The sequence below is a fragment of the Aethalodelphis obliquidens genome, unplaced genomic scaffold (genome assembly GCF_003676395.1).
Source record: "Aethalodelphis obliquidens isolate GAN/ISIS:26980383/991018 unplaced genomic scaffold, ASM367639v1 scaffold14, whole genome shotgun sequence".
Lineage (NCBI taxonomy): Eukaryota > Metazoa > Chordata > Mammalia > Artiodactyla > Delphinidae > Aethalodelphis > Aethalodelphis obliquidens.
The window spans coordinates 4176188-4188100 of NW_020837958.1; positions in this window are offsets into that span (position 1 = coordinate 4176188).

Here is an 11913-nt window from a genome sequence, read left to right on the forward strand (position 1 = left end):
AATTCATTCTCCCATTTGTCCAAGATATTTGAATGGTTGCCCAGCCAGAGAGCACAGTTCCTAGCCTCCCTTGTGGGTAGGTGAACCACATGACTCCATGGCTGGGGAACGGAGGTGATGTGTTGTACTTTCCAGGTCTAGGCCTTAAACGTTAGGTGGGCGCTCTTCCGTGTTCTCTCCTCCTCTTCCTATAACCTGCAACCCAAATGTGTTACCAGCTGTTACCGTGGAGACGAGGTCAATTTTTAGGGGCTGTGGGAGCAAGATGATGGAAAGAGCCAGGGTCTCTGTGTGGAGTAGAGCCACCCGCCAACCTGCCCTGCCTACCTTGAGAACAGTCGTTCTATGAGAGGGGAATCAACTTGCGTGCTATATACACCTCTGCAGTTATGAAGTGGTCTCTGTTACAGCAGTTAGGCCTTTACCCACAATACCCATCGCAGTCTATATTCCCTTCTCCTAGAACATATATGTATTCTCTAGGCAAAATTAAGAAGGCATGACGTTGTTAGTCTGATCCCTCTCTCTCTTGCTTTTTCTCTCCCTCGGTTTATTATCTATCTGTCCATTCATTCATTCATCCTGTTCCCATCCAGGACCTGGCACTATTGCTGCCACAAAAGCTGCTCAGTACCTCTTTGTGGAACGAATGAAAGTCACACCACAACTAGGAGTACCTGAAAATCAAGGCTGATTTAAGACCTTTGTTGGCCCTATACCCTGAAAAGCTTATAAGTCTCCTCATTCGCCCTATATGTGATTCAAAATAAAAATTAATACTAAACTGTAAAATAAACGTAAGGAGAGGAAAAAAATGTTCTGTTTTTCTCATGGTGATTGGAATATTCTTTGGAAAATAGTATATTCTTTCCAGGAAAAAAAAAATTATGCCTTTCCTTTGCTGGTACTTGTGGCAGACAGTAAGAATTGCCTACCCCAGGAGTTGGCAAACATTTTCTGTAAAGGACCAGAGAATAAATATTTTAGACTCTGTGGGCCATATGGTCTTTGTCACAACTGCTCAACTCTGCTGTTGTAGTGTTGTAACAAATGGACGCTGCTGTGTTTCAATAAAACTTTATAGGGACTTCCCTGGTGGCACAGTGGTTAAGAATCCTCCTGCCAATGCAGGGGACACGGGTTCGAGCCCTGGTCCAGGAAGATCCCACGTGCTGTGTAGCAACTAAGCCCGCACGCCACAACTACTGAGCCCATGTGCCATAACTACTGAAGCCCGCGCCTAGAGCCCATACTCCACAACAAGAGAAGCCACCGCGATGAGAAGCCTGCGCACCACAACGAAGAGTAGCCCCCACTCGCCGCAACTAGAAAAAGACCACGTGCCGCAATGAAGACACATGCAGCCAAAAATAAATAAATAAATAAATAAACTTTATAAAGATAGGCCATGGGCTGGATTTGGTTTGCTGGTGTAGTTTGCTGACCCCTGGTTCACCCTCTATTAACTTAACCTTCTTTCTTACTAACGCTACCCATATATTGTTTGTATGTCAATGTGTCCACCTAAAAATACTTATTCCCCAGACCTCCTTACAGCTAGATGTGGCCATGTGACATACTTTTGGCTAATGAGTTACAAGCTGAGAATTTCTGGGAAGGCCTTTGCTTTCTTGATATAGGTACAGCCTTTGTTGCTTCTTGTTCTTACATGTTCTGTCTGTAATGCAGACTTGAGGTCTGGAAGGGCAGCAGCCATCTTGTAACCATGAGACAAAAGATAGGAGGAAAGCAAAGGATGGCAGAGCAGAAGTAGGGAGAGGGCTTGCCTGAGTCCCTTAGAGCTTGGATGAGCTGCCATCCAGCTCTGGGCTGCCTACTCCTTATTGCAGGAGATGAATAAGACCCTGTCAGTGTACCATTAGAGCACGGTCCACTATACTGTGTAATTAATTGTTGCTGGAACTCACGTCTAAGGTTCCAGGAAGGCCCGGGATTGGGTGGTACTGGGTCTGAGGCAGCAAGGGAGGGGATACAGTTATCTGGGATTGAATGCAAGCTACAGAGCTGGAGGCAGAGTGGAGCATTCCAAAGGCAGGGCTCGGGGTGGCGGAGCCCACGTCAGCATGGGCAAATTCCAAAGCATGAGATGCGTGGCCAGGGACTGTTCACAAAGGAGTCCCAACATGGGGGAGGGGGTTCTGCATGAAAGAACGGGAAAACTGCAGAGGATTAGCAAAGAGCTGGCTCTCTTTGACAATAACGTCTACCGGGGACATCACCTCTATGCCCGGTGCTGGCTTCCGGGAAGCACCTAGCTTGGGATGGTGCGGGCCTTTTTGGTTTTTCTGAGGTCTAGGATAGCCAAAAGCATTACTCCCCAAAGCTCCTGTAACATGCACCTGGATAATCTCCAAGCGGGAGTGATGTTTTCCCCAGCTTAGCAGCTAACCCTTGGGGAGTGAGTGACAGAGCCAGTCCCTCCTGGTGGAGGGCGTTTTACTAACACTTAACACTTATTGGAGGTGGCTCCACGCCAGGGTTTTCCGTATACAGCACGCAGTCCTCGCAACAACGCTGTGAGGGATAGTCTCTTGTTCTAATCTCTAATTTACAGATGAGGAAAGTGAGGCCCCAGACATATTGGGTCACTAGCCCAAGGCCACCCAGTGAGGAGGTGAGAGCCAGATTTGAACCCAGACCAGTTTGTCCGCTGAGCTGAAGTTTGTCCTGTTCCATGAGTTCATCTCCTCCCGAGCCCGGTTTCCTGACTGGTCTCCTAGGACACTGGTCCTATGGAGTGACCCTGGCATTGCTGCCCTCTGCCCCGTGGTTTGTTGGAGGGCAGATATGTGCCTCGGGCTGCATTGTCCCAATCCCCAGGGAACTCTCCACGCTGTCACTCGAGAGCCCTCTGGTTGATCCACTATCTGATCTTTTTCTCTAACTTTTTCACCTATTAGTTTCATCTCCCACATGAACTGTAAACTCCTGGTGGCAGAGAGGGTGTAGCTAACAGTTATATGGTAGCTAATCATTATCAGGCACTGCTCTGTGCCATGCCTTGGCCTCAATACCGCATGGTCTCATTCCTCTAAACTCATAATAACTCTTTGAGATGCTATCTTATTATCGCGTTTTATGGAAGAGGAAACTGAGGTCCAGAGAGATAAAGTAAGTTGCCTAAGGTCATAGAGGCTTGTAAGTGGCTGAGCTGGGACTTGAACCCAGGTCGACTGACTTACTCACTTAACTATTAACTTTATTCTGCCTCTCTTTTGTGTACAGCAGTTTGCAGTTTACAAAGCATTTTCAAACACATTTAAAAAAAGTTTTCAGAACACCAGGGCTTAACAGTATGTTAGAGATTGTCTATTCTAAACCCCTCATGTTAAAGAAAAGAAAACAGGTCCAGAGAGGGGCAGTTTATGAAAAGGTGAGACAGGACTGGAACTCCGCTCTCCTAGATGCTGACAGCCCTGCACATGCCAAGCTCCTTCCCTGGACTGGAGCTCCGTGAGCACAGGGGCTATGCCATTGGCATGTTTAGCTCTTCAGCACCTAACACAGAGCCTCACACACAGTAGGTGCTCAGGGAGTGTGTGTTAAATTAATGTGAGTCTAAGATGATCAACATTGCTAATTATTGGGGAAATGCAAATCAAAACCATGATGATATGTCACCTCACACCTGTCCAAATGACTATCACCAAAAAGAACACAAATGACAAGCATTGGTGAGGATGTGGAGAAAAGGGAACCACTGGACACTTTGGTGGGAATGGAAATTGGTGCAGCCACTGTGGAAAACAGTACAAACATTTCTCAAAAAAACTAAAAATAGAACTACTGTATGAGCCAGGAATTCCATTCCTCAGTATACATCTGAAAAAAACAAATACACTAATTTGAAAAGATCCATGAACCCACAATGTTCGTAATAGCTGTATTTACAATAGCCAAGACATGGAAGCAACCTAAGTGTCCATCAAAAGATGAATGGATAAAGAAGAGGATGTATATATATACAATGGAATACTACTCAGCCATAAAAAAGAATGAAATTTTGCCATTTGCAGCAACATGGTTGGACTTGGAGGGCATTATGTTAAGTGAATAAGTCAGACAGAGTAAGACAAATACTGTATGATATCACTTATATATGGACTCTAAAAATACAACAAACTAGTGAATATAACAAAAAAGAAGCAGACTCACAGATATAGAGAACGAACTAGTCGGGGGAGGGTAATATAGAGGTGGAAGAGTGGGAGGTACAAACTATTGCATGTAAGATGGGCTACAAGTGCTTCCCTGGTGGTGCAGTGGTTAAGAATCCACCTGCCAATGCAGGGGACACGGGTTCAAGCCCTGGTCCAGGAAGATCCCACATGCTGTGTAGCAGCTAAGCCCACACGCCACAACTACTGAGCCCATGTGCCACAACTACTGAAGCCCGCGCCTAGAGCCCGTGCTCCACAAGAGAAGCCACTGCAATGAGAAGCCTGTGTACTGCAACAAAGAGTAGCCCCCGCGCTCCGCAACCAGAGAAAAGCCCGTGTGCAGCAAGGAAAACCCAACGCAGCCAAAAATAAAATAAAATAAATAAATTTATATATATAAAAAAAGGCTACAAGGTTGTATTGTACATGGGAAGTATAGCTAATATTTTGTAATAACTGTAAATGGAGTGTAACCTTTAAAAATTGTATAAAAAAATAAATGAACACGAAAAGCAGCTATACTCCAATAAAAATTAATTAAAAAAATAAAATAGGTAGAGAGAAAAAAAATGAACATGAGTCTGGTGTGTGTGTTATTATTAGACACACCATTTCATCCCAGTTATCCCTCAAGGCATGTAGCATGATGCTTGGCATGTAGTAAGTGTACTCGGTTGAATAGCATTCAACCCTCAAACTCATCCCCAGAACCTCAGAATGTGAACTTATTTGGAAATAGGGTTTTTGCAGATGTATTTCGTTAAGTTAAAATGAGTTCATACTGGATTAAGTTGGACTCTAAATCCTATGACTGGTGTCCTTATAAGGAGGGAGATTTGGAGACAGAGGTGACACACAAGGAAGAAGTCATGTGAAGACGGAGGTAGAGGTTGGAGAGGTTGGAGTCATGCAGCTACCAGTCAAGAAACTCCAAGAGTTGCTGGAAAGCACCAGAAGCTAGGAGAGAAGCATGGAACAGATGGTCCTTCAGAGCTTCCAGGAGGAACCAACCTTTGACACCTTGATGGTGGACTTCTGGCTTCCTGAACTGTGAGAGAATAAATCTGCATTGTTTTGAGCCACTGAGTTTGTGATAATTTGTTATGACCACTCTAGGAAATTCATATGGTAGGTTTGTGAAAAACAAAACCAAAAACTCTTGCTTGACTGAGAAATCTCATGATAGCAACAGCTTTTTCTCAGTCGTGGCTGGGGGTGATGGAAGAGAGGGTACCAGCAGCTAATTGAATCCTTAACGCCCTCAGTGGATGGTACTGATCTTCCTGGAGAGACATCAAGGCATAGTGGAAAGCTCCCTAGACTTCTAGTTTTTGGCCTGGTGACTACAATCTTTAGACTTTGGAGAATTCTCTCCAACTCTCTGGACCTCAGTTTTCCCATCAGTAAAATGGGGGGAGAGTCAGGCTTGCTGGTCTTTAAGATAAAAGACTCTGATCCTTGTCCCAGATGGTACATGGAGGGGCAGGGGAGAGCCTGTTGAAGCAAAATGGAATGTATTGGCTGATGTCACTGAAAAGTCCGGGGGGAGTGGCTGGCTTGAGGTGCAGCTTGACCCAGCAGCTCAAACAATGACATTAAACAGATCCTGTCTGGGCTCTTCTCCAAGTGTTGGCTTTGTTCTCAGGCCCCATGTGATGGCAAAAGTCTTCAAGCATTCCAGACTTTATACCATTTAGGTTTTTTTCTTTAAATAGACTATTTTTTAGAGTAGTTTTAGGTTCCCAGCAAAATTGAGCAGAAAGTACAGAGATTTCCTATAAACCCCCTGCCCCACACATGCACAGCTCCCCCATTATCAACATCTCCCACCAGAGTGGTACCTTTGTTAGAATCCATGAACCTACACTCATGCATCATTATCACCCAAAGTCTGCAGTTTACATTAGGGTTCACTCTTGATGCTCTACGTTCTGTGAGTTTGAACAAATATACAATGACATATCTACTATTATAGTATCATACAGAGTCATGTCACTGCCCTAAAACATTGCTCAAGTTTCTGTCCGGTGGGGAAAAAAAATCAGTTTCTCAAAAGCCTTGATGTTTATTCTAATTGATCCAGCCCAGGTCACATGACCACCCTTGACCAATCATTGTAGCCAGGTGGATAAATCCAGCCTCCCGGCTTAAGCCCTGCATAGCAAGCTCCACCCTTGGACCCAGACAAGGTGGTCTGAGAGTAGGTAAGCTTTGGCTCTGGAAATAAAATTTAGGAGGTGTTGCCTGATGAAGAGGGATGGATGCTGAAATGGCAAACTACCGAGGTCCGCTGTGAGGGGCCTGTTTTGGATGGGGGAGAGGGTATCTGGAAGGTCGCTGGGACCTCTTCCCTCCTCCTTTGCTCCTGTGGTTCCACCTTGTTCAGTGCTCTCCCACGTTCGCTCCTAAACCTGGCTAACTTCTTGTTCTCAGGACTCAGCGCAGACATCGCTTCCTTAGGGAGACTCTCCAATTAGATGAGATCTCCCTGATGTGCACTCCGGCTGCTTCCCTTTGTTGACGAGGTGTGAAGAGAGTACACACAGGAGGCATCTATTCCTTTTTGGGTAAGAACGTCTTCATCTCCTTTTGGGAGAGCCCCTTCCATGGCTCTTGCAGTCTTTGGGGGCCATCAATGCACTGCTCGCTTTTCTCCAGCCAAAGTGTTACCGAAAGTGGTGGTCTGGCTGCTTGACGCTCTAGAGCTAGTGAAGAGGCAAGGTTGGTGGAATGAAAAGTTCGCTGTATTTCCGAGGCCGGCATCCTGCGGGGGAGGGCAGACTCTAGTCCAAAGGCTGACTCCCCCCGACCCATGACAGAGGGCAAGAGCTTTTATAGACGGAGGGAGGAGGCTACATGCAGAAACAGTACAGTCAGCTCTGACAGTCATCTAGAAATTGGTCATGCGGTGGTCTGATCAGTGTCATCTTGATTGTTTTAAGTACAGTTAGCCTATAGTTCCAGGGTCGGTTTGTTCTCATTTCTTTGAGGCCAGTTCTTGGAAGTGTGGCAGCTTATGTCATGGCTACAGTCTGGTCATCATGTAGTTAACTTCTTCCACCTGGTGGAGGGTCTCAGTATCTATAAGACGGCTCACAGGATGTGGCTCAGAATATTAACTATAGCCCTTGAAGAGAAATGAAGGTCCTTGATTTTGCTTAATGACTAAACAATTATTACTTGGTCTCATTTGACTGTTTCCCTTTGTTTCTACATTTTCTCACTTTGCTGATTAAACTTATTCTTTGGCTAAAGTTTTCCACAGACAAAAGTCAGGCTGAGGACATGGGAGGCAAGGACCATAGGGTCCTGCTCTGTTTCAAAAGGGGTGGGTGTGACCCAGGCCAGACTAATGAGCCCATTGCTTACTTATCCCTTCTCTGAGATGGACAGAAATAACAATAAAACCTAAAACTGGTTACAGCTGATTCATGGTGGCAGCAATGCCCAGAAAACCCATTTACCACTTCCTGCCACTGACACCCTCAGAGCTGCCCTGCTCGCTGTCCTTCCCAGCTTTTTTCTTCAGCTTTTTCCTTGGTTCTGCAAGCAATGCTGAACTCTTCCAATGACCTCCTTTTTGCATAGGGCGGCTGGAGCCTGTATCTATTGCTTACTATCAGAGAACCCTAGATGCTACTGTGGGCATTTCCTTCTGTCCAAGAGGAGGGGTCAGGGCAGGAACCGGCCAGCTCCAGCGAATGAATCTGGCCATCATAACCCCACTTCTCCCGAAGTGCTGGGGTTCCAAGAACAGGGTGGGAGAAAGGAAAGGGCAGGGCAGCAGGAAGTGTAGACCAGGAAGTGTCAATACTGGTGTGTTTGCAGAACACACTATTTAGTGTGATAAATGTGTGGCATGTAATTGGGAGAGCTGAGTACAGAGAAAGTATCAATAGAATTCCTGCACATAATGTTCAGCTTCTTTAAAGTTAGGTTTATTGAGGTATATGTTATATACAGAAAAATTTATATTTAAGTGTACAGTTTGGTGAATTTTGACAAATGTGTACACTTGGGTAACCACCACAATAATCAACATAGAGAAGAGTTCTATCACCCCCAAAAGTTCTTTCTGGTCACTCGTGAACTGATTTCTGTCCCTATAGTTTTGGTTTTTCCAGGATGTCATATGAATGGAATCATAGTATATAGCCTTTTGTGTCTGACATCTTTCACTTAGCATATGCTTTTAGGATTCCCCCGTGTTGCATGTACCTTAATTTGTTTATCTAGTCACCAGTTGATGGTTGTTTCCAGTTTTGGGGGGGGGGTATGAATAAAGCTGCTATAAACTTTTGTGTACAGGTCTTTGTTGGAGGTCTGTCTTCATCTCTCTTGGGGAGATACCTAGGAGTGGGACAGTTTGGCCCTATGGCAAGTATATTTAACTTTTTAAGAGACTGACAATCTGTTTTCTAAAATGGTTGTACCCACCAGAAATGTATGAGAGTTCCAGTCGTTTTGCATTCTTCTCAGTACTTGGTATTGCCAGCTTAAAAATGTTATCCATCCTAATAAATGTGTAGCGATCACTTATTGTGGTTTGAATTTGCATTCCTCTAGTGGCTACTGATGTTGCCTTTTTATGTACCTATGCGCTATTCATATTTCTTTTTTGGTGTCTGTTCTCATGTTTTGCCCATTTCTGAATTGGTTTGTTTGCTTTTCATTGTTGAGTTGTGAGAGTTCTTTGTACATCTAGATAAAATCCTTTATCAGATATATGCATAAAAATATTTTTTCCCAGTCTTTAGCTTGTCTTTACATTCTCTCTCTCTCTCTCTCTTTTTTTTAAATTTTATTTATTTATTTAATTTTTGGCTGTGTTCGGTCTCCGTTTCTGTGCGTGGGCTTTCTCTAGTTGCAGAGAGCGGGGGCCACTCTTCATCGCGGTGGGCGGGCCTCTCAGTGTCGCGGCCTCTCTTGTTGCGGAGCACAAGCTCCAGACGCGCAGGCTCAGTAGTTGTGGCTCACGGGCCTAGTTGCTCCGCGGCATGTGGGACCTTCCCAGAACGGGGCTCGAACCCGTGTCCCCTGCATTGGCAGGCAGATTTTCAACCACTGCGCCACCAGGGAAGCCCCTGGCAATTTCTTATAATAGTTAAATATACATATCCCACATGACCCAGAGGTCTCACTGTTAAGTATTTACTGAAAGAAATGAAAAATTATATTCAGACTAAGACCTATGTAAAAATCTGGAGACAGGGCTTCCCTTGTGGCGCAGTGGTTGAGAGACCGCCTGCCGATGCAGGGGACACGGGTTCGTGACCCGGTCCGGGAAGATCCCACATGCCGCGGGGCAACTAGGCCCGTGAGCCATGGCCGCTGAGCCTGCGTGTCCGGAACCTGTGCTCCGCAACGGGAGAGGCCACAACAGTGAGAGGCCCGCGTACCGCAAAAAAAAAAAAAACAATCTGGAGACAATCCAAATTTGTTTACAATAGCAAAAAATTGGAGACAAACCAAATGTTCGTTAAGAGATGAATGGATAAATGCAGTGTGGTATTTTCATACAATGGAATACTACTGAAAATGAAATAACTGCTTGGGTTAAGCAAAAAAATGGGTGACTCTCAAAAACATTTTACTGAGTGAAAGAAGATAGACACAAAAGGGTATGTACTGTACAAGTTCATTTATATGAAATTCTAGAACAGACAAACATAAACTGATTATAGAGAGATCATTGCTTGACTGGGGGTGGATGGCTTGATTACAAAGAGGCACAAAAGAACTTTCTGGGGTGATGGAAATGTTCAGTCTCTTATCAATGTCAATATCAATCAATATCTTGATTGTATGGTTGTTATCCAGGTATACATACTTGTCAGAACTTAAACTCTACACTTAAAAATCTGTGCATTTTATTGTGTGCAATTATACTTCAATAATGCTGACACAAAAAAAGTTGGTTGAAATGGTATTTCTGGCCCCTGTTTTTCCAAGTACTATTAATTTTTACGTACCATGGGAGTGTCCTTGAAACGTTAAAAAGTATATTTTAGCTTTTATTGTTATCTCTTTACTCTCCATCCTCACCTCCAGTCTTTTGGGCTTTTAATTTCTAAATAATTCTTCAGCAATTATGCATGTGTCTGACAAAGTTATAACACATTTCAAAGGTTTTCTACCAGGTTCCAAGTGAATCAGTTGAAAGGAATTTGGCTGGAGATGAATGTTTACAGCCATTAGTTCATGTCTTGATAAGGTTGATACACCCTGGGGTGATTCTGCAATTTTCATACGCGTTTTGAAAGCAATTTTGTCTGCTTTCTAGGTTGTTTCATTTTAAAAATTCATTTCCAGTCATCCATGTCCACTTACCCATTTAGCTATGTTTTCACAAACTCCACAGAATATTTCTACTCTCTTAGAGAGGAAGACGAAATTGACAGTTCACAGAAACATTGCCAAACAACAGAGTAGGCATAATGGACTGAAAATAGATCAGGACGTTAAATTAAAAAACAAAAATCTAAAGTCTGAGAGAGGACTATAAAAATGCAAATCTATTGTGACACAAATGCATAGAAAATGATTTACTTACAAAGTTCCCAAATTCTGTCACTAGCTTGTTATGTGACCTTGGGCACGTTTAACCTCTGTCGGGCTTATTTCCTGGCCTGAAAAGTGGGGGCTAATAGTAGAACCTACCTCATGGATTATCATGAGGATTAAATGAGAAAATTCATATGAAAGTGTAGAGCCCAGTGTCAGGTGTATAATAGGCATTTAATAAATATTTGCAGTTATTATTATTATTACCTCCATGGTGTATAAATATATTGGAAGAAAAAGAAAGTGAGTGGACATATTGTTAACCTTTCTGATCGTTTCTCCTGGGGTCATACCGAAGGTGTGACTGCCTGGCTGGGGGCTTAGGAGGTGATTCTGTTGCTGGGCTGGTGTAAGGAAAAGGAGGTATAGTTGCAAGGCTGAGGATGCTCAGAGGCTTAATGTTAAGAGAGCTTTAGATCTTATGTCCCCAAGTTCTGAATTCATCCATTTAGCCACTCAACAAATGTACTGATTCCTCAGTGTCCCACGAATATAGGTCAAGGATCTTGCTCACAGGCTAGTGGGGAGATGACACCAGGGTAGAAATAGAGCCTAAATGGCCTCTAAGCTCACCTTACCCCTCCGGTGGAAGAGGAGGCTCAGAGGCTGAAAGTGGCTTGAAAAACACTTGAGCAAAGCCAGACTGGGAGCTGCCCCTGGTCCCCAGCCTGAGCAATTCTCCCTGGCACCTGTGATCATAGTAGCCCAGGATAGAAAATGCTTGGGGTGACCCTAATAGGGGAACAGTTGCTTTCCCCTGGGAAGTAGTGACATTTAAGTCTGGCAGTGACAGATGGGGAGCATTTGGACACATCTGGAGGAAGGGCTCTCCAAGTGGCAAGATGCAGAGGCAGGAGAACAAGAGATGTATCTGAGAAACATCTAATATTCTTCCTTTATCATGGAAGGGCTTCCTGGAGGAGGAGGAATTTCAGGGCTGACACCAGGATCTATCTGGGTTCAATGAAACCACACCTTGCGGTTCTTAACTTTTACTGGGGCAGCATGAATTTCTCCTCCCCTGCTACCTCTACTCTCCCCACGCACGGTTATTGGAACTTGGTGCTTCTCAGGACTCAAGTAACTGAAGAGAGTCCTTAGAGAGGTAACATGATGTGGGAAGGACACGGATACTGTAGCAGAATTGAATATGAAAATTACGCAAGTG